Source organism: Protopterus annectens, chromosome 2.part2 (genome assembly GCF_019279795.1).
Source record: "Protopterus annectens isolate FY-2018-M chromosome 2.part2, PAN1.0, whole genome shotgun sequence".
NCBI classification, from domain to species: domain Eukaryota; kingdom Metazoa; phylum Chordata; order Ceratodontiformes; family Protopteridae; genus Protopterus; species Protopterus annectens.
In genome coordinates, this window is record NC_056730.1 from 772,050,265 (window position 1) to 772,075,128 (window position 24,864).

Sequence of the window (24,864 nt, forward strand, 5' to 3'; positions counted from 1 at the left end):
CTTGACAGAGTAGGCTAAGAGGATGGGGCATTCCTATCCGTGAGGGTAGAGGGAGATGCATGCTGACATCTCTCCAGTGGAGTTTTAGTTGAGGTTGGGGAGGGCAAGAGCACAACATAGTTTCCTAAGCCCAGCCAGTCATAGCATGTGTGCTAGGCATGTAGGGTGAGAGGCCAGAAATAAAAATACAAGACCCTGTGGATAACAGTACCACTCCTGCCCTCAGCCTAAACCTGTTCTGAGTAAAGTATAAATCTTGAGATTGAGCCCTCAGGCAGAAGGTGGGCGGGCTTATTGGGTGGGGAGGAATCTTGAAGGGTATGAGTTACTGGAAAAAGAAAAAACAGTGACAGTTGGACACCCTGTCTTTGCACTAATAGGCTGTCATAAAACTTTTCCTAATTTTCTACCAATAATACGGGCTGTGCAGGTATGATTTGCTTCCATGTATATTGCTGTCTAACTACTTTTATTATTAAAGTATGGGTTGCTGACCATGTTTTTTATTTGACTCTTCAGTGCACATCCCAAAGCAATTTGCTGCTATATACACCATATAATATTTTCTTACTTTAAAATATATATGTTTTTTCATAGGTTACTGTACACATCCCCAGCTCAAGGAAGTTACAGATGAATTTACCTATCGTTATTGGTTCTATTCCTTTGTCACCCTTTTTGCAACCTGACATTCAAGTTGAACCATTCAGCTCAGTCACCAAATGAAGGTAAATAATACTCATAAATATTGTATGTTGTATGCCTAAGCTGTTTGAGATGACTCACTGCATAACTAATATGTCTGTTTCCTACTACAGATGCATACAGTATTGTGGACATTCAAAAAGGGTATCAGTTCTAATTTTTCTAAAAGAAATAGTAAAATTCTTTATGTAAACCCTATTAAACTACATTATAACTTAGTGTTATATTTATTTGATAATGGAATAAAAGTTTTTATGAAAGAGATTAAGATATGGAGGAACATGACTAGATCTCCAATCATAGTAAAAATGTAACATGTTCAAAACATGGATGTCAAGACATTAATTCAAGATCGAATGCATAACATTCCTTATTATGATCCCGTGTACTATACAACTAAGGGAAAAAATGGTGTAGTAGCAGTAAGTATTTACTGGCAAAGAAAGCTGTAACATATAACTAGTGCCACTCAGAGTGTGGCCACCCCAGAAGAGCAGCAGGAGGATAGAAAATGCTTCATTTGGCCTTAAGTCCAAATAAAGCATTTAATTTGCTTTAATGGCTTCTGCTTCTCTTCTCAATTGGATGTTGAGCATTGTTAAGGGTGAGACTAATATATAACAGTAATGAGGGGGTGAGTAACAATCGTTAAGTACCCAAACAAATGATAAATGACTGAGATGTACAGGTTCCTAGATACCAGCTGCTTAGGCAGAATATTAGAAGTGGAAAGACAACATTATTGTGAGATAACTAAAGATAAATAAGAATACACAGGAGAGGGATCTGGTGGACAAATAAATGGTAATTCCCTATCAATCAGACTAGAAGGATGGAAACGGGGGAAAATTGGACACACAGTGAACCATCATACAGATATAGAAAGCAGAAATAATGAAAAAGTAAAGAACAGAATAAAATTTCAGGTTGAAAAATGGAGGTGGTACATAAGGTAGAGTATCCAAATCATGGAAGAAAAAAAACTAATAGAAGTACTGGACCAGGTGGGCTTCACTCAGCTGGCAAAAGAGGGCATGAGAACAAATTCTAAATGTCGTATTTAACAAAGATGACAGAGTTAAGAGCCCTTAAGGTAGGGCCACCTCTGGGACAGCATTAATCATGACTGTCTGTGGCTCCTAATAGGAATGACAGTGATGGAAAGATGAACAGGACCAATGTATGGGGCAATAGGAATGCATGCCACGCATATGGGATAGCTGGTTGAGGCAAAATTGAAGGAATGGGGCAAATGAAGAGTATGAACAGCTTGTGGATTAGGACCAAAAACAAACTTAGAGACAGTGATTAAAAGATGTTTGGGAAGAAAGTGCAAAGTTAGAAGAAAGAGCTGAGTGATTCAGTGGTGGAATAAAAGAAGTGGGTTAGAAAAGAGGTGATGTCATTTCTACAGCTAAAAAAAAAGATGGGGGGTATAAACAAAAATGTAAAAAAAATCTGAAAAATTTGATACAAACCACTTTGTAAATAATAGATATTAATATTTTAGCAAGGGCTCCATTCATGGTTTTAATGGAGCAGTAATATGAATTAGAGTCTAAACTGATTGTTAACTGCAATTGAATTTTGATGCCTGTGAAATGTGGAATAACTTCTATTATGTTTAAAGGAAATGCTAAATATTTGCTATGCACAATGTAAAATGCCTACATTTGATACAAAAAAGATTGGTAAATGATAGATATTAAGAGTTTACAGTTTCATGAGTTGGTAATAGTCATGTGACTAAGTTTCACTTTTTTTAGTTACACTTCATGTTTCTAAATGTAACAGTAGTGAGACTAGGTTTCTCCCCGGGATTCAATAAAGCCTACACCAAGTGTACACTAAGTGTATATGCTATGTATTCAATAAAATTATTATCTCATTTGTTGTGTTTTCTAGTCACTCAGAAAGATTACGCTAATTGTACATGCAGTCTGCACTTTGTGGTAACCTTTATGAATCCCTTTCAATATTTAAAGCAGCAAAGTATCAGTAGGAAAGCTAAACGTAGGAGGAAGAAGGTGTGTGTTATGTCTGTGTTGTCTGTTCCTCAGAACAGTGTACACTTTGTGCAGGCCTTATTGAATCCAGGTCTCTATTTAAATTGACTGTTACTACAATTGAGTGTTGATGCCTGAAGAAAGACTTGTATTCTGCCCAAAAGCATCAGCCAAGTGTTATTTCAGTTGAATTTCATTTTAATAAAAGTTTAAGTTTTATAGGTTTTGCAGTTTATTATTCCTTCAGTTTCAAGCTGTGGTACAGTTAATTGCTAGTCTAGTAAATCATAACGTTAACTGCTGATTCCATTAACTTATTTTAACTCAAAAACTCTAATATTTTAATGTTCAGGGCTACAATTACTTTCTTTTTCTTTTTCCGTTGATACCTGTTTTGTCATTTCAGTCTTTAATCACAAACTCATCATCTGAAACAACTCTAGTGCGTTAACAGATATAAGAACAAATCTGTGTCCTTTATTTACTTGCTTATAAATTAAAAAAAAAAACTTTTACTAGACAGAGTCAATCCAAACAATATGTAAGCTACATCTAACAAGGTACAGTCCTGTCATTATGACTTATGCTCCACCCCAAATATACTCCTGCAGGTATTACTGGACATTTGAAGCAGAAAGAACCATTAGAATACTGAATTACCTAAAACAGAGAGTTTTTCTGTAGTCTCAAAAGATTACATTAACGAGGCAATATGCTTAAATGAGAAAACACAAACATAACCATGCCTGTAAAGTTATCCACTAATAACAAAGACATCAGGCAAATGTTTCCCTCATTTGCTCCCTATCCTTTAATCCAAACACTATAGTATTTGGGTACAATAAAGTAAATACATTCTATGGTTTCAGTTAACCCAAGATTTCACTTTCACTGTACCTTAAATGCACTAAAAAATGAATTATCCGCTCAACTGACTTAGATTAAAAACTGTATTAATGATATAATATCTACACAAAATTACCACTGTGCCATCTTTTCTAAATTACTGCTTGTATGTATCCTAGAACTTTCAACCAAATAAAGCCATCTGTTATGTCATATGTCAACTCGTATAACAATCCTTATTTCTCAGTTAATAGATTGAACACTGTTACATCTTAAATAGGGTTCACTTACATTCATAGCAGTATGACATTAAACCCTCAACTCAACATTGTAGGGCAGCATTGGTTATAATGAGCATTATAAAGTAGTTTACTTTTAAATAACACATACAATTACATTTGGTAAATGGGAAACGCTCGCTCTTCCCCTTCAAACGGATGATTATCATCGTGCTGCCATTGCTTTTTTTCAGTTACCATTGAGAAACCATCACACTGTCTGGGCCCAGAAAATCCATTTCCAGCTGACCTTATAGCGTACATTATTTCTCCTATATACATTCAGAACCAGTGCAATCACTTGCCACAAGCCTACAGGTCTGATAAATGATAAGCTAGAATACCTTTACATTTATGTTTGTGTCGGTCCCTTAACTTTCATTGTTAAAACACTGAGCAATATCCAGAACTAACAGTTTTAGCCAGTCTACAACTAGATCATTATGTGCATTGCCCTGCATAAATCACTCTGGATCCCATACTGAGCAATATTAAACCTTCTGCCAACAAACACTACTCAGTATGGTCAACAAGGACAGTGTATTAACTGCTATTATGCAAAGTAATTATGATAACTGCATTTCAGCTTGCATCCAGATTACTACTGAAATGACTCGTACCTAATTTGCACTATAAACTCAAATGCAGTATCCATGATGCACTCCTAGACCTTAATGTTTACAATTTACACTTTTACAATTTTTACTATTGCATATGGGAGACAGAACCAATATCCTGTCTAAACTCACTCTTTACCCATAATTACCTTAATATCTGTATTTAGTAGCCCTGCGTATGCCCATACCTGAAAGAGCCTTCAAGTTTATTTTTCTATTCAGAGCCAGGTCATGGTCAAATGGGACCCTAGAGAGGGTAACAGGCCACTCTCCCCCATTCCAGTATGCCATTACTTGGTTGCTTCTCAATTACCATAAATACTGTTCAAACCTATCAGTGTGCATAATATTTTCTTTACTTTTACAGTGATTACAGAGAGTTGGATTTAATTTAAAAACTTGTTTAAAATATTAGAGCACAGAGATAGCCATTTGCTAAACAAAACAGTCTCACATTGAAAACAGATTTAGCATGAACAGCAGCAAATTTCTCTTTCATGTAAACTCACATTGAAAACGCATTTAGCCAGTGGCTGATCAAGTGTACCTTGGGCTGTTTTCAAACCACGCCCCTGCACACTTTTTGAAACCATCCATAAATGCATGCTTTGATTCACCTTTCTGATTCATGAGTAATACAGCAACATTATTTGATATATCAATGTTTGAGTATTTTAATTTTGTAGTTTTGAACATTTTCCAGTAAGCAGTAAAACAAAATGCATGAAGCAATAGTGACACAAATACCAATTTCAGAACATTTCAACTATACCATAAAAAGGCCACTCAAAACTGCTGTTATTAAATTTCACCAGTGTCTGTACAAGTACAGCCATTTTATACACTGTAAACATCTCCCATGTCTGATTGTGATAAAGTCCACAACAGCAAAAGTATTCCAATTTGCTTTTCCCTAAATGCACACTAGTCCTGCAAAGACAAGCTAAAGACTAGTTCAGCAGGGTCAGTCATTTTTATCCACAGACATCCCTCAAATGCAGCAATTATGGCAGCATTATTGACAGCATCTTTCTCAGATATCTGTGTCAAAAAGTCTGGCTCTCCTCTTGATGGAGAGTTATTTTAAATTAGGATCAGCAGGTGAAATGGCAGCCTAATTATTAATAGTTTAAACTCCTTAAAACAGAAGATATTTCCTGTTGTCATTAGGGCATCATGGATGTAGAACAACATGCACACACATACACGTGCATGCCCTCTAACACACACAGAAACACACACACATACACACACACACACACACACACACACACACACACACACACACACACACACACACACACACACACACACACACAAAGTAATAAGTATTTGTGCTTGCTTCAGTTGAATCATCTCCCGTATCTGGCTTTATTGGTGCACACAAAGCAGGAAAATTGTCTCATTGAAAAAATAAACATCACACACATCTCCCAGCAAGAATAAGCATTAGTGTTTGTTGGAGCAGTAGATGAAGCTCCCATACCTAGTAGCACATGCTGGAAACATATCTCCTGTTTAAAGAAAAATAGTATCTCCTGTTTGAATAAAAATAAATGAACATCAGTGCTCCCATTTGCAGTCCCACTTTCAGTACTGAAAGTGGTTTTCAAAAGCTTGTGCCAGTTCCTGACATTTGTCCTTTGCTGTGCATGTAGACTGGGATACTCACAGAGCAGGAAATATAGTATATTTTAAAGGACCCAGCAGGTGGTTTGCTCTGCATGCAGACTGGGATGCATGCAGAACAGGAAATAGTTTATTTTAAAGGGGCCAGGTTACCTGGAAGGTTTTTTTTAAGGTTCAGATTTTTTTTTTTTATTTAATGTTGGCTGGCCAGTCCCCCAGCCAGCAACAGGCCCTAGGAAGCTGTCTAGGTCACTTAGTGCTGGTTCCAGCCCTGCTTGTATTTGTAACACGTGAAAACCCTGGCTCCTCTTGTTATACTTTCGACAACAACCAGTCAACTTTATAAATTTGTAATAGCAATATTTAAAATCTGTCCCTAATTTTGAGCATTTGTCCCTGCACCATTTTGGTTTTGTCCAGATTTCTTGCACTAAGAGGTTGAGAGGTATGATTACTCCTCAGTGGGGTGAATAAAAGTAACTTATCCCTTCTGCTGTTTGATGAGTACTAAACAACAGTCATTGATCTGGTGTGTTAGTACTAGTGTCACACAATTTATGGTCATCCCTCTGCACAATGTGGGCCATCACTGGATCCTGGGAACTACAGACCCATTAATCTGACTGGTCTCATATGCAAAGCCATGAAAAGAATGATCATGGAAATGATTCAGACAGTGGCCCCAACCAAGTTTGGCTTTATCAAAAGCAGGTCATGCTTACTGAACCTGGTGGACTTCTTTGGGAATGTCACCAATGCAATGGATGAGGACAAAACAATGCATACTGCCTATCTTGATCTAGGTAAGGCATTTAATTCAATACCCCATCCAGGTATTATAAACAAACTCATGGTATTAGGCATAAACCCCTATGTAGTCCACTGGATAGCCAGCTGGATCACACACAGGGCCCAGGTGGTTAGAATCGGAGATCACCTCCACAAGGAAGCCAGTCATCACTGGAGTTCCCCAGGACTCTGTGCTGGTATCTGCTCCTCTTTTGCATCTGTTTCTTAGAAGAAAAGATGAATGTCAAGGGCCGCTGGCTTACCAAGTTTGTAAATGGCTGCAAGCTAGAAACAGTCATGGAAATCCCCCAAGATACTGACATTTTACAGGAAGGTCTAACTCAGTCAAATGATTGGTGCCAAAGCCATGGCATAAAACTCGATGCCAAGAAATGCATAGTAGTACCTTTTGGAAAACGGCCACCCTGGGAAACTACCTCATTATTAAAACAGCCCTAAAAGTTAACACTGCAGATAGTAACCTGGCTTTTGAGCAACATGTGTCTAAGGTAGTAAGAAAATCATTCCATGTCACTCAACTTATAAGTAAGGGAATCACATCTATGTTCAGAGAAATTGTGCCATTATACTCAGCCCTCATCAGGTCCATGGGTGAAGGTAACTCTCTGTTTTGTATGTACTTGACCAGGCAAAAACTGGAATGTCCTCAAAAGCTCCTCATAAAAAATAATATAGGGGATAAACATAATACCTTATGCAGATTGCTTCAAAGCCCAATCCCTATACTCTGTTTCCTACAGACAGACTGATGATGGTCGATTTATGCTTGGCATACAAGGTGTCCTTGGATCCCACACCGATTGACCTTTTGCACATAAGCAAAACAAATAGCAACAGAAGCAGTAGAGTCACGAATATTCAATTTTTCATGCACAGAGGACTTGCACATGATAGGTAGCTGTCTGTATTGATTTGGTAGAAGCAGGATGTCTGCAAAAGTAACAGCTCATTGCCATAATATTACAATGAGTAGCATTGTCATTTCATGGGGCTTTGCTCTGGTTGAGCTCTTGGGTGCATCTTTTTCTGTGTGGAATCTGTATGCCTTCCCTGTCTATGTATGGGTTTACCTATTTGCTCTAGTCCATACCAACATCCCAAAGACTTGTCATAGGTGAAATGACATTGCTTTATTTTTTTCTGAGGGTGAGAATGCAGCTTGTTTGTATGTTTGCATGATGTGACAGACGTGGTTGGCCAGGGCCAGTGTCACTGTATATATGTGTGTGTGTGTGTGTGTGTGTGTGTGTGTGTGTGTGTGTGTGTGTGTGTGTGTGTGTGTGTGTGTTTGTGCAAAATATTCCACAGAATTTTATCTGTAGAGACACACAAAAATGATGGGTACATACATAATGCTTCTGAATAGTGGTAAAAATGCAGCTAACAAGTAAAAATCTTTAAAAAAATAACACATAAAATACATTACATGACATTTAGACCTTTAAAGCTTCTAAGGGCCTGGTGGTTTCCACACCCCAAACTGTATTCAAGGAATTTGGCATCAACTTAATAGTAGCTTTTTCCCTTAATAACACTGATTTTAAACCCAGCCCTGCTCAGAGGTGTGTACAGAAGTTTGGTCTAGCATTTGTGGGGGCTGTGGATGGCATAGTCATTCTTTCTTTAATTTTCATCACAATCAAATATTAAAGATTTGAACAGTAGACTTATAGCTTGTGTTGGGGCTAGGTACAATGTGACCATTATTTTTTACTTCTTTCACAGACCTTACAGATGTGCAAAGAAGGTCAACATAGCTTGTGTTGGGGCAGTATACTGTCTAGGAGCATCAAGTTGGAATACATTACTGTGATCATAGTTTTTGTCACATTCCTCACAATCAAGCATCACACATATGCAGGTGGCTACCTTTTGGTGACAGGGGTTGGGAGGCATGCTATATATATGTATGACAGCATTCATTTGAAATACATAACTGTTGTCTTTACATTCATCAAAATCTAACACCAAAGGGATACCCAGATGGTGAATTGTCTTTTTTCTTGGCTGTGCGGGATAGGGTAGCAGGGAGTATTTCCATCTAGGATTTATGTATCCATTCAAACATCCATCTTCTTAGTTTATTCTGAACTACAGTTTTGTCAACTTTGAGCATTAAGCCTTTAACACAACTTATTTCTTCCGTGAAAGGAAAAGATAAGACTAAATTTCCTTTCTTGCTCATTATTTTTGTTCAGGCCATCACTGGATGAAAAGGTTAGGAAAATGCTCTAAAATGTACCCCAAATAATCTATAACCCTATAGCTTCTGAGGGCAAGATCCCCCCCAAACCCCTTGCATAATTTATTTATTTCTTGAACATGTATTACTGTGCTATATTGGCTATCCACAGTGTATTGAAAGCATTCAAGGAAAAGTAAAGTTGACCAGTAACACTGAATTTATTTCCATAGTCATAATTTTTGTTCAGGCTATCATTCAATAAAAAGGTTTTTAAAAAAAAATGGATTTCAGAGCATCTAGAAAGCCATAGCTGAATAGTAAAGCAAAATGAGAGAAAAGAAAGAATAAAAGTAATCCACATGGTGTGAGAAGCCCATGGTGGGGGATGACAGTGGGAGCACTGGAGGATGTATGGGGAGGAGTGAAACAGTAGGCAGTGGGGGGGTGCCATGGAGCACTTCATCTAGGGCACTATTTTAGCTAAGGTAAGCCTTATACTTAGGAGAGCTGTTGTAATGTAACATGCAACTAAATGCATCACTTGTGTGAGATGGGCCAACACGGTGTGGTCCATAGGCCTGCCATAATCTAAGAGCATTGTAGCTACAGTTCATTCTGTACATGTTACAATATTACAGCATGTACTAAAAGACATCTTAGAAGAGGTGGAAGTTACTAGATGCTTGCTGAGGGCCCCCAAAATGCTAATAGTAGCCCTGTTGCCCCCAGTGGAAAGACATTGTTAAAAAGAGTTGGGTATAGCATCCTAAACTTCAACTTCTTTACTCTACATTCACCTATTGCTGCTTGTAATTTGACACATTTTCTAAATATGTGACCTGAGAAGTCAATGTCAAAAAAAAAAGGCTTGGTTCCTTCCTATTTACAGACTTTATATAACTTCCAAACAAATACTGTGGTGGTGGTGCTGCGGTAGCGCTGTCGCCTCACAGTAAGACGTTGTCCCATTCGATTCTCAGCTAGATCGTCTTCTGTCTGGAGACATGTGTGAATGGGCATACCTTCATTGAAGGTTGTGCGTCAGGGCTGGCAACTCTGCACAAAAAAATTTACTGCCAATCATTAGCAGACCAGAGTTTCGCTGTGGCAACCCCTAACCAGGAAAAGCCGAAAGACACAACAACAACATATAACTTCCAAATGCACAGAGGTTGCCTAGCTGTAGTCACCAGCCCTGGATTAAAATCCTGATATGCTGACTCAGTTTTGATGCAGTCTGCCTGTGGGCCAGTTCAGCCTACCATTGTGTCCTTCATAAACATGACCATTCTATCTCTAAGACCCTGCTGTATTTTTTGATATCTGCTTTCATTATAACAGTATAATTCTTATGTTTGCCCTGAGGGAGAAGACCTAGGTTCATACTGTTACCTCTGACTACAACACATGTTTCAGTATGACCTTCAGTGTAAGATTTAATATAGGCTACCAGAGTTACTAGCCATTTATTATCTGTAATTTACAAAAAATGTATTGCTCAAATTCAGGGAAGCAAGTTGCTTTTACATAGCAGGCTACTTAAACCTATAAAATGCAGACAGAGAAAGAGAAAGAGAAATGCAATCTGCAAAAAAACAATATATCCTAGACACAGATTACCAGTTTGTCAAACACAGAATTGAAACGTTATAATATGTAAGTGAGGTCAAAACTGAAAACTATGAATGCCAAATTAACTGGTAACATACATCAGCCTAGATAAAGAAGTTAATAAAATATTTTTATGTAAAAGAGAAGTTACTACTAGTTTCTAATAATTTTGCACAGAGGCGTATCAAGGTGAAATGGCCCTCCCGCCCCCTGCAGATATTCTGGTGCCTATTACTTGTCTTTCTCCCCCATTACCATAAACACTGATCAAAACTGTCAGCATGTATGCTATTTTCTTCTTTACTTTTCAAACGAAAGCAGAAGTATGGATTTAGTTTAAAACTTTTAACTTAAATATCCTTTGTTTATCAGGTTAGCTCCCTAGGCTAGTAGTGTCTTTTCAGGGAAGACCCTTAATGGTATTTATACTACTAGGAGAAATTTGGTCAGAGCATTGGGGAACTTCCCCCTACAGTTTTTGGTAGCTCATGTGGATGTAAAATATCTCATAGTACCTACCATTAATATAGACAGATGGGGCCTTAATTTAACATCTCATCCAAAGGATGACACACTCAGGAGTGACCCTACCCACTCAATTAAAGTGCACTGCAGTAACAGCAATCCATCTACATGGTGTGGCAGTAGAACCCACAGCCTTTTACACCAAAGGGAAGTATGCTACCTGTTGTATTGCTGACATTGTTTTGAAATTCTGTAGCACAAGCACGGATAGATAAAATTCCCCGTTTCAGAACATTTCAATCAACTGTGAAAACTAAATTAGCTGGTAGTCTGTGCAGAGGATTAAGGCAATTGTCTGCTGTAGCTAAGGTACAAGGTTTGAGTACGATTAAGCTAATTAACTAACCTGCCATCGCTAACTAGGCATTTTGCGCACGCGCGCGCACACACACACACACACACACACACACACACACACACACACACGAGTACCTGCAGTAGCACTGGTCCAGTGTGTGTGTGTGTGTGTGTGTGTGTGTGTGTGTGTGTGTGTGTGTGTGTGTGTGTGTGCACGCGCGAGCGCGCGTGCTGGCAGCAGTTCCACTTCACATCTGTTCCAAAAAGATAAAATCCCATTTCTGCACATTGCTGTGCATATGTCATACTAAAGATGTATGACGCATGCACAGAGACTGTGTCCTTAAAGAAAAAAATGCACAAATGCAAGCAATGTAAAATGTATAATTGTTTATTTAACAATCAAATGTGGGTGCCCCCAGCAAGCCCCACAAGCCAGCGGGCCCTAGACACACACACACACACACACACACACATATATATCTATATATATATATATATATATATATATATATATATATATATATATATATATATATATATATACACACACATATAGATAGATAGATATACTAGTCCATGCAGAAAGAGTAGACAATGAAAACGCTTTTGAATTCGCCTGACTGAAGCTTGTATTTATGAACAATAAGTAAAAGAAAGGCAGTGGATAAGAACCTACAAGTTCTGAGACTAAATGAAATCATTTATTGACAAGAAATTATTAGTACGTGTGACTGACTGCTTATAAATTATATAACAAGTAGAACAGAAAGACTGATTTGCATTGGGGAGACACACAAACTGACAACAGGACATGGTACTTTCCTAGAAATGTGATATGAATCCATATCCACATTATAAAGGTGTGTATGCAGTTTTTGCAAGATAAACGTCAAATGCCACTGGTAGTAAAGGAAGGGCATACATTGTAATAAAGGAAGGCCATACATTGTAATAAAGGAAGGCACAGCCTATGGTAGATAAAAGAACTCATGTTGCAGTAGCTGTAAAATTTAAGATCCATAATCTTATTTATAGCAATAATAACTAATCCTGGTGTGAAATTTATTTAGACATCAGGGAATGTGAACTGAGGAATTGCTGTGCTATCCTCCCTTCGTACCTTACTTCAGTCATTTGATTCCTTGCACTGGTGGGTGACTTCTGATACATTTGCAGAAATAAATAAATAAAAATGATCAAGCTTCTTTGTACTGACATCAAAGACATTGTATGTACCACAAAGCCAGTTAGAAAACGTTGACTTCTGTCAATGAACTGGATGTCAGCTTTATTAGCTATCTGAAGTATGTGAAAGAGATGTAGTAGTAATTAGTTTAATGCATCAAAGGTACTGATAATGAAAACTGGGGAAAAAGTGAAGAGGAAGGTCGTTATATCATTGACTCTGCAGTAGTCTGGCAGTAGGAATGTGGTCTTACTAGAGGGCATGCAAGGAGTGTTGGAGAATGTGATACTGAAAAATTAAGCATTTAACACCCAATAGGATCTGCGTGTTATTGTGGGTATAATTCACGTCCAGTAGTGTTTTGTGGCCCAGTGTCCCTATACACTCTGGGAGGGCATTATTTACACAATAAAACACACTCTGGAAGGCATTACTACACTTAGAGAATGGGCTGTCTGTGAAGTTGTTTCATATTTTTTTTCCCATTTTTGTCACTATATATTTTTTATATTTTTGATACAAAAATAATTATTTTGCCTAATACATACATACATACATAAAATGATCTCAAACACAGGAATTAAAGCCCTTGTAGCCTGCCAATATACAAAAACAATTGTTTCCATAATAAGTGTCCAGGCTGTCCTTAAAAAATAAACTAATAGCAGCAGCAGTTGACAGCATGGCAGCCATACACAGATCAAAAAGTATATCCAAATAAACCACATTCGATGAAACATAAAGGCAATAAATCCACAGAGTGAACTCCATTTAATAAAGATCGGTAAGCACGTTCACCATATAAACTATGGCTTCCTCAGACCGTTATCATGAAAAACATTGCATTAAAAAACATATATATATAGCAAATTCTAACCAACTCTGTATTGGCACAGTGGGAGTTGGAAGAGGTATTCGAGCTGGAGTTATATACGGAGAACGTGTTGTTTTATCATCAATTTGTAGATGATGCCTTTTTGGTATGGGGAGGTACTGTGAAAAATCTGGAAAGGTTCATTGCTAGATTGCATGAGACTACCATGTTTTTGAGGTTTACATCCAAATGGTCAGATAAGTCAAGAGAGTTTCTGGATGTTTTGATAAATAAGATGCCTGATTTAACTGTAACCACCAGTCTATATAAGAAGGAGTGTTCTAGGAATTCACTACTCCATCGGAACAGCAAGCTCCATGGGAAGGTTTTTAAAAATGTTGTGAATGGACAGGGTATGAGGGTGTCCCACCTACACAACATCAATGCTGAGTATGATGGAGGGTGTAATACTCTGAGACAGAATTTTTACGTGAGAGTGTATAAAGGTAGTGAAGTGGACCCAATATTAGCACAGGTTGATACTCTGAGGGTAGGACAAGCTAAGCCATATTTTTCAGTGAACATTAGCGATGGGACACCTGAGAGGTTGGGGAGGATAGATAGTTATGGTGAAGTAGTTAAGGTCCCGATGAAATATACTAGTAATGTGAATGTAATAAAGGAAGTATTTCAGAAAAACTGGTCGCTATTGTTAACGGATGAAAATATTAGTAAGGTGGTGGGTGAGATGCCTAGGTTTAGACACATGAATTGTAGTTCACTTGAAATGTTGCTATGCTACCTTGATAGAGAGGTTAGAGATGCTGAAGATGGATATGTGTCAAATAAATTGTTAAAATCAGACTGTAAAAATCATTAGGCTTTTCAAAATGACAGTCAATAACACAGGAAGCTCAAGTTCAAAACGTTTTTACTAGTGTACACCAGGAGGCAAAAAACTGCACAAAACAAGTATAGAGTTTTGACTCGCTCTATACAGGAAATAACTTTGTTTTTATAGCATTTACAATCATCTTTTGCTCACCTTACTGACGTGGTCAGTCACAGGGCATTTACATCACTATAGTCCACAATATTCCATTCATAAGAAGGTGCTGAGGTAATGCTTTTTAAAAACTTTCCCATGAGAATAACACAGCCTTGCAAGGCACCTGGTCAATTACAATGTCTTTCTGTAAATGTTGCTCTTTCAAGGTTCCAGGCCCGTTCGAATACAATAGTCAGTTCATTTCTTAATACGTTCCTTTGTTTCTCTGGTAAGCAGCTGTACTCTATCTTCGATAGAGCTCACAAGGCCATCCTCCTCGGTGGAAGGAAGAAAGATATACATGCATACATATTTATTTCTTTCTAACCCAGCAGATAATAATTGCTGAAAGACATAAGCCTGCTGAGCTGGCTACTGCCAGGGTCGGAGGTTAACCACACTGCAGCTAAGCTTCAAGCAATTACATGCAAGATCATTTCTACTGCCATATTGTTAAATAGAATCAAATGCATTACATATTATACTGTTTCTAAACTAGCACTACATATATGTTTAAGTACATATTTTTCTAACATTCTCCCTCCTTTTAATGCTTTTTATTCTATTCAGAAACATAAACAATATTATTTCGTTTCCTAGCCTTTTCCTTTAAGGACTTTTAACTAGGCAAGTCATTTAATCTATACTTCAGAAAAAGCATCATCTGAAATAAATCTTTCAATTTCAAAATCTTGGTAAAAAGTTTCAGTAACAGATATATCAACAAAATCTTTGATTAATCTTTTCATGCAGGAAATTCCACAGTAAGCACATGCTCCCATTAGGAGTATACCCACACAAATAGTAATTAAAATGTTCAATAGGATGGAACCCCACCCCCCAAACAGATTCTGGAAAAAGTCCGTCAGTGGGTTTGGGCCTGGTTTAGTCATTGCTGATACTTGCTGAATTACCTCTAGGTGATTATTTGTCTCGTGATGTTTCTCAGGGATAAAAGCACAGCATTCTTCTTCGTGTACCACCTCTTGCCGCTAGGGTGAAGTAAAGAGCCATTCGATTTTGTAGCACAACAGTTCTCATTGCATTCAGTTCATCAGTCACCAATGCTAGGGCGGAAAAAGTTGCATTACTCATTACTTCGAGAAATCTTGACAGCTTCCTCAGCTCCCAGATCGATTTGACTGCTCCATAGGCTGGTAGTATTCCTGCCCAGGATATAACACTGTTGCCCAAGTCCATATGAGTCAATTTATTTTTGTCTTTTACTGAATTATGGTCTTTCCAACCAGCTTCGATCTTCCCAACTGGATTCACAGGTTTCTTAACTGGACCTTCAGATTTTTCGAGCTGTTTCCCTTACATTTCGTATCTTACCCAAAGGTAATTCTGCAGTATGTCTTATTGCTGGAACCAGATAACCCAAAAAACAACTGCCGGACCAATTCTCTGGTAACCATTCATATGCCTTTTTCCCACAAATAAAATCATTACTTTGGTACTAATACGTGTTATCCCTGCATGAAACATTTTCCTATCTTTAATAGACAATTGTTTAGTTAAGACTGGATTGTCACGTACTGCATTTAATGTAGTTTTCATTGAACTCAGATATGAATCATAGTTAGTATTACAAACAGTACCCCCACTTCTGACTTTAATGTAACATTTATAAGACATTGTTATATTACAATTACTCCAGCCCACCTGGAGGGTATCACTTTTGTAGAAACGTACAACTCCTTTTTTGTGTGACAGGTAAAAATAAAGCTATTTTGTCTTGTGATCTCACAGTTCTTGTATCAAAAACAAATTTTCCCAAGTCTCATTTATCCCCAGAGGGACAGCGGACATTAACAGTCCTCCATATGCTGTTGGTATAGCTGTACAAACCCAGCAGTTTGAAATGTTCATAGTCTCTGCATACACACGTTTCATGGCCAGGTATGTGTTAAAGTTTAGATGCCAGTCTATAAACAGTTCATCACGTCTTCTCACTTTCACTCGTGTGGTTGAGTGCAGGAAAAAACCACAATAAGAGAAAAATTGTCACACTTATAGTCAACAAATGCACAGCCAACAAAATAATTATGCAATAGTTCTGGAGTTGCTCTGCTTTTCCATTTGCTTTACTCTTGGCCATTTTGCCCTTGTGTATCAGTCACAAAGTTCTTATCAAATTGAAAGTTCTTTACCGGTTTGTTCTGTCTTTCATCTGAAAAAGAGTTAAACTGCAAAACAGATTTATTCATTAACAGTTTCTTTATATAATTAGCTAATGAACTGTCAGCCTCCTGCTCTGCAGGCATGAGAGCTTTCCACTGAGGCACATAATATGCTCTCCCAAAAAACATTTTAGAGGGAGTCAAACCCTTCACATTTATTTAATTCTAAGAAATCCATACAAATAGTGTGGAATGGGTATGGTGGTATAGGAAAACTTCCTTGCTTGTTTTTAAATGCTCCTTGTGCATGGTGCTTGTTACAAGTATGACAAGCTGCACAAAATTTTGTTGTATAATTTATATATCCATATGTCTGGAATATTCTATTTACTAACTGTACCATCCCCCCTGTTGAGACATGGCTCTGCCCATGGCTCAACAAAGCTGCATATCTAACTAAATTAGATGGCAATATTGTTTTTTTCCTTTGGAAATGTACAGTCCATTCTCAAAAATTGCACCTTGTTTTACCCATTTTTGTTTTTCTGCTTTTGTAGTAAGCATTTGCATTGTTTTTAACATGTCTAAATCTAAAATCTCAGAGGGTTGTAATTCCTCATTCAAAAATAAAGTTTCTGAGTCTGAGGCTGCTTGCTTTGCAGCTGCATCAGCTCGTGCATTACCTTTTGAAATCTTATCCTGTTGTTTTGTATGAGCTACACATTTACAAATAGCTACTTTGGTAGGTAACTGAATAGATTCTAATAGCTCCAAAATAAATTGCGCATGATTAATAGGTTTTCCACTGGATGTAATCATTCATCTATTTTTTTCATTGTTGTGCAAACACATGTACTGTAGAAAAAGCATACTGACTATCAGTATATATGTTCACTTTTTTGTCGTTTGCTAAAGTACATGCTCTTGTCAAAGCTACCAGTTTTGCTGCTTGAGCAGACAGGTTGTGTGGCAAAGTTTGTGCTTTTAAAATTTCAGTGTCTGTAACTACTGCATACCTCACCAGATTCTTCCCTGTAGGACCCCTTCTGCATGAGTCATCCACGTAATATGTCACCTCAGCATCATTCAAGGGCATATCTGAAAGATCTTGTCTAGGTAAAGCTAACTGTTCAATTTCCTGCAGGCAGCTGTGTGGTGTTCCCACCGCAGGAGTTGGAAGTAATGTCATACATCGTTCAATTGTCATATGAGGTTGGCTCAGCAGTATAGTTATACATGAAAGATGTCTAGCAGGAGAAAGGTATGCCATTTTTTTTTTTTTTGTAGCAGAATTATTGCAACTGCATGAGGCATTCTCAATGTGAGAGGGTGGAATAACACCACTGAGGCTGAAGCCTGCACTGCCATTGCTGCTGCAACTACTGCTTGTACACAGTGAGGCAAAGATTGCACCACTGGGTCTAACTGTGATGAATAGTAAGCTATGGGGCATTGCTTATCCCCATGTTGTTGCTTTAATACTGATGTCATGTACCCTTGCTTACAATCTACGGTCTGAAAGAACCGTTTGTGATAATTGGAATTCCTAAAACTAATGAAGAAGCTATTAACTGCTTCAACCTGCAGAAAGCCATTTCTGCTTCTGTTCTCCATTGTAAAATAATTTGGTACCCAGCTCCAACAAAAATTAGTTGTACCTAAGAAAGACATTATTTCTTTCTTAGTTGTTGGTTTGGGTGCTTGCAAAATTGCTGTTTTTTTTTTTTTTTTCCTTTATCTAGTATTCTACCTTTATTGGATATCACATATCCCAGGTATCTAACCTGTTTTTCCAAAGTTGTAACTTACTTTTGTTTACTTTGTGTCCTTGTATTGCTAAAAATTTTAATAATGCTACTGTATCCACCCTGCACTGCTGCTGGGTGCTGCTAGCAAGATGTCATTTACATAAAGTAGAATTTGACTACCTTCCGGTGGGGTAAACCCTGCCAGGTTGCTAGCCATTTTTTGTGCAAATATTATTGGGCTCTCACAATATCCCTGTGGTAGTCGAGTATATGTATACCTTTTACCCTGAAATGTAAATGCAAACCAATATTGACTATCAGGATGTATATGTATTGAAAAGAAAGCATTGCTAATATTTACCACAGAGAAATACTTCTGTTGCGGTTTTAAATCATTCAACAAAGTATGTGGGTCTGGCACCGTAGGTGCTCTAGGTATTACTGCATTATTTACAGCTTATAAATCTTGTACCATCTGCCATCCCCCGTTTGCTTTTGGTCTAAAAAGCTGACTTTGGGGGTAATTGTAACTGGTCCTGCTGTTTGAACAAGCCCTACATCTAACTTGCCTGTTGACCACAGAGTTGTTGGAATTTTACACAAGGCCTTTTCTTTTTCTTTTAATAAAAATGCTAATCAGCTGTCCTCACTAGATTGCAAGTGTACAGCTGTATGTGTCTGTGTCAACCAATTCAGTTTTTGTTTTTGTATCCCTTGTCCTGACAGTTCTAAATCAGTCTGTTTTCCCATCTTGTTACCTTTTTTTCTAAGTCTGCCCATTTAACACTTTTGTTTTTTGTCAAGCTGACATGTGGCAGTCTATTGGACTTATACCATTTTATGAATTCCTGAGGTAATGAACAGCTTACTAGACTGTTTCCCTCAGTATCCCAATATAAAGTTCGTAATCTTAATCTGTCAGCAGGATTTTTGAATAATTTTTGCTCATATACCTTATCAGGTCCTGGCATGCTACAGTAGTATAGAGTACAATGTAACAAATGCTGCTGGTCAGTGTCAAGGGAGGGTACCTTACTGATGGCTACGTTCATCAGTTCTTTGGTTACTGCCCCTGGACCAGTAACTAGGTCCTGGCTGTACCAATAATAGGCTTCACCCTCCGATCACACCACAAAAAGCATCCATTTGTCTTTGTGCCTCCATACCCTGCATGGTAGGAACTACTGCTATGCCAAATATCTGCATAAGGTCTCTTCCCAGTAGGTTTACTGGACATTTTGCAGAAACTACAATTTTATTTTTCTGAGTCATACCTGAAACAGGGTCAGTTATTGCTATATTATGGGAGAGTGGTTCCCTGTATAGTTGTCCATTTGCTGCTTTTACTAATATATAATCAGGTGATTCAGAATGTTCTGGTAACTTGGAGGGGTGTATCAAAGTCCGTGACGCTCCTGAGTCACACAGGAATTTGACTTCTCTTCCCTCCACCAGAAGTGTCACTTCTGGTTTTGTATCTGCTAGGTAGAGCTCCAGGCTCAACAATGCTAAATCTAAAATTTCATTGTCAATTCACTCCTCTACATCTGTTTGTACTTCCTTTATTCCCTCTACTACATTCACATTTTCTTTTTGTTTATTAACCTTTCCTGATGATTTTTGGTTGTTATCACTATCATATAGTCAGTCCTCATCTCCTTTGTCTTCTGTCATTGCTTTCTTATTTTGTTTACAGTCCCTAGCTAGATGCCCTTTTTACCTGACTGTAATACAAATACTTCAGCTCCGTCTTCAGCAGTGAAGACTTGTGCCTTTTTTTTTTTTCTTTTCACTATTAAAGTGTCTTTCAGCATGTCTAGCATACTCAAGTAAGGCTTGCAGCCTGCTTGTTCGGTGATCTATCATATGCTTTGTAATAAAGCTACTGATAGAGGCAATGCAACCTTTTAAAAATGCATTTTTTAATTGTTGTTTAAAGCATTCTAATAATCTAGCATAATATCCATCTGTTGTCTCATTTTCCTGTTGTTATGCATTGATTAATGCAAGTTCAGTCTGCTTTAAGTTTTCATTTCTCAGAGATTCTGTCTGTCAGACCTTTCACTATGTTGTCTAAAAAATGTTTTGAATTTCTAAGCTTCTGTTTTTCTACAATTTGCTTCCTCAATCCACCTGTGTGCTTGAGGTATGCCTAGTTGGTGCTGCTTTTTTGCCTGACCTCCTGCATCAGATTTAAGCTGTTTAAGGAGTTTAACTAGTGAAAGTTTATCTAGTTTACCATCAAATTCATATTTGTTAACACATTTTGTATAATATCTCACATTATCTGCTCGCTGCAATTGCATATACTTCACATTATCCGTTAGGGCCGGATCTTGCGATCTCTAAGTGCACTGATTTCCCATGTCTTAAAGACTGTTACGTAACCCTTCTCTTGTACCACGTGGTATCTTCTTCCCTGTATCCACAGTAGTGTCTAGAATGACTGTTTACTTTGCTCTGTTTTTCCCCTGATCTATGACCAAATATACAGTACTTCAATTCGTTCTCGACCTGCTATCACAAATCTTAACAACAGTACACTGTAACCTGGTCCCTGATCTAAAACAAAGACAAAGAGGGAAATTCTTCTTACCTGAGCCTCCCATTTATGACTGCATATTTTTCTTCTTGGGGTCCAGTTTTCCGCTCTTCAGCCACAGATCAGAAAGTGGACAGCCTCTTTACACACAACAATTCAGTCGGAGGTCTTTTCACTTTAAGAAGAACCATTTCGGCAGCTTCTCCTAGATTTATTACCACCCATGCACTCTGACCTGTAGCTTACCAAGGGAATTCCGCTAAGAAGGACCAAAATGTCAAATAAATTGTTAAAATCAGACTGTAAAAATCATTAGGCTTTTCAAAATGACAGTCAATAACACAGGAAGCTCAAGTTCAAAACGTTTTTACTAGTGTACACCAGGAGGCAAAAAACTATACAAAACAAGTATAGAGTTTTGACTCGCTCTATACAGGAAATAACTTTGTTTTTATAGCATTTACAATCAGCTTTTGCCCACCTTACTGACGTGGTCAGTCACAGGGCATTTACATCACTATAGTCCACAATATTCCATTCATAAGAAGGTGCTGAGGTAATGCTTTTTAAAAACTTTCCCATGAGAATAACACAGCCTTGCAAGGCACCTGGTCAATTACAATGTCTTTCTGTAAATGTTGCTCTTTCAAGGTTCCAGGCCCGTTTGAATACAATAGTCAGTTCATTTCTTAATACGTTCCTTTGTTTCTCTGGTAAGCAGCTGTACTCTATCTTCGATAGAGCTCACAAGGCCATCCTCCTCGGTGGAAGGAAGAAAGATATACATGCATACATATTTATTTCTTTCTAACCCAGCAGATAATAATTGTTGAAAGACATAAGCCTGCTGAGCTGGCTACTGCCAGGGTCGGAGGTTAACCACACTGCAGCTAAGCTTCAAGCAATTACATGCAAGATCATTTCTACTGCCATATTGTTAAATAGAATCAAATGCATTACATATTATACTGTTTCTAAACTAGCACTACATATATGTTTAAGTACATATTTTTCTAACAATATGGCACCCTTCCATGTGGAACTTGTAATTTTTGCAAGTTAATAGACTCTGATATTAGTTTTATACATCCAGATACAGCCAAAATCTTTAAGCTTAAAGCCAAAGCATGTTGCACCACAAAACATTTGGTTTATCTGGCACATTGCAATTGCTGTAGGAAGTTCTACGTTGTTAAAATGAATTGTATGTTTAGAGATTGTATTAGGGAACATCAGTATAGTATTCAGACGGGCAATGCCACTAACTCCCTGGCTAAATATGTAGTTGGTAGCCATAGGGTGCATGAGTTTAGGTATAAGGCATTGGAGGTTATAAGGGTGGGTATGAGAATGGGTAATGTTGAGAACAGAACTGAAGAGGCTGAACTCAGATGGATACTCAAGCTGGGAGCTGATAAAGGCTCTGGGTTAAATAGCGTTGTGTCTGTAAAGCATGTATTAAATAAGAGAGGCTTGCTGAGGTGAATATGTATGTGATTGAAAGGGATTAAGTGATGCATCAAACTATGTATCAGATTCTACATGACAATATTATGCTGTAGGATGTTAGGATGCTAGTTTCCCTTTAAGAAAAGAAGTGTATGTGTAGTGATGTCACTACGTTTTAGCAGACTCAATATGGAGATGTGTGAATAGGGACTGGTGAGTTTGAATTGCTTTTAATTAGAATTTGCTATATATATGCTTGTTAATGCAATGTTTTTCATGATAATGGTCTGAGGAAGCCATAGTTTATATGGTGAAAGCGCTTACCAATCTTGTACTGCTTTATTAAACAGAGTTCACTCTAGCTGTGGATTTATTGCCTTTATGTTTCGTTGAATGTGGTTTGTTTGGATTACCTTTTGAACTGTGTAGAACTGCCATGCTACCAACTGCTGCTGCCAATTTGTTTGTTTTTATTTATTTCTGTGGTCTTGGACAGTTCATAATACTTAAATTTTCACATCTGTGGATGTTCTTGAAATATTTCTGCTGTACTCTTTCCAGTTTGCTCATGCTTGTTTTCTTATAAGGTTTCCATATTGTTATGCCATACTCAAGTTTGGGTCTAATGTAACCAACAAACAATTACTTTATCATTTCTGATTTCCTGAATTTTATAAATCTTTTTACACAGCCTATAGTTATAAAACTATCATTAACCCATTGGTTGATATGATTAGAAAAACTAAAGCTGGATCTACCCATATACCCAGGTCCTTAAGTGAACCTACAGTTTCAATCACTGTGTGCTGTATTAAATATTCACATTTCAATTTATGTCTCCCAAATCGCATGTCCTTAGTTTGTGATGTATTTATCAACGTTATTCTCCTGTGCCTAAATGGTCAATTTAATCAAGTTCTTTTGCAGGCATGCCTTATCTGTAACACATGTAATCAGTTTACCTAGTTTCAGGTCATCTGTATATAGACTGTCGAACACTTCAGATGAAAAAGTTAGGTCTGGAAGATACATTCTGAAGAAGTAATGGCCTAAGACAGAGCCCTGTGGGACACCCTGACTGTAACCAAGAATTTCACCTGTCCAATTGCTGTATGATACTTGCCATGTCCTGTTTGTAAGTCATACAGCTATCCATCTTATCAACAGTACATCGGTATCTAGCTGTACTAATTTATTGATCAGTGTTTTGTGTATGACCCTGTCAAATGCTGAAGTTAAATCTATATAAATTAAATCACAGCACAATTTGTCATTCATAGCTGTTATTATATTGTTATAGAACATCATGTTACATATAGTAATAGATCTATTTTCAATATATCCATGCTGATATGTGGTTTCAAGTCCCAACCTGTCCAATTCTGATAATAATTTGTCCAATATTACCTTCTCCATTACTTTTCCAAATCATGAAAGTAGACTTAAGTGTCTGTATGACTCTGAGTTTGTCCTACTCCCCTTTCCCTTAAAGACAGGTTTAATAAGTGCATGTCTCCAGTCCTAAAGAATCTCCCCATATTTATATGACCTAGTAAATAATAGGTGTAACTGTATAACTTGCTGTACTATATGTAGTTGTTTTTGGATGAAGTATTTTACATCCAAAGTATAAGTTATCTAAGTATTTAATGTCCACACACACACACACACACACACACACACACACACACACACACACACACACACACACACACACACACACACACACACACACACACACACACACACACACACACACACACACACACACACACACACACACACACACACACACACACACACACGCACGCACATTCACGCAACATTTTTCTTGGTTCATTCAGATCTCATTAAAAGTCCGGCCCCTGGTTTACTGTCCATCATCTTACCATCACCAGACTTGCACCAGTATTGTTGCGGATGGTTCTGGATCTTAAGGATGTCCTGTCTGTGCTCTGTCCAGTGTCTTTTTTTTTCAAGTGCTCTCTCCTGGAACAGGCACATCCATCCCTCCCTGCCACTTTGGCAATTGCCTGAGCCACTAATTGAACTCAGGTTGGCTGGGCTGTAGTTAGGGCTCTGTCCCTCTGTGCCACCAACAATCTATATACACAGCAATTTTAAGTTCTTGGTTAGTGAGCACATCGTCAGCAGTGTCACGTAAAAAAAAAAAAGAAATCAAAGAGTGCAAGGCATTGCAGCTCCCCCCACCCCTTCAGTCTCTGATTTTGCACCATAGGATAGTGCTGCCCCAGCTAATAATTTCCTGGAAAATTAGTAAAGATTAAAGTTAGTCAGTAATGCTAGACATTGACATTTTAAGAGATTCCGTGCTGTTGTAATGCCTGTTGTAGTTACCAGTTTCATAGTCACTCTGTCCCCTCCAACTCTCACTCTCATACACAAACACACACACACACACACACACACACACACACACAC

At 37.8% G+C, this 24,864-nt stretch overlaps 1 long non-coding RNA gene across 1 annotated transcript in view; it reads left to right on the top strand.

Annotated features, from left to right (window-relative positions):
* Positions 1-601: 601 nt before the first annotated feature.
* LOC122795806 overlaps positions 602-24,864 on the top strand; it is a 57,210-nt gene continuing 32,947 nt past the window's right edge. Inside the window, exon 1 of the long non-coding RNA XR_006363865.1 lies at positions 602-728. This is a non-coding gene — a long non-coding RNA (uncharacterized LOC122795806). The remainder of the gene's footprint in view (positions 729-24,864) is intronic.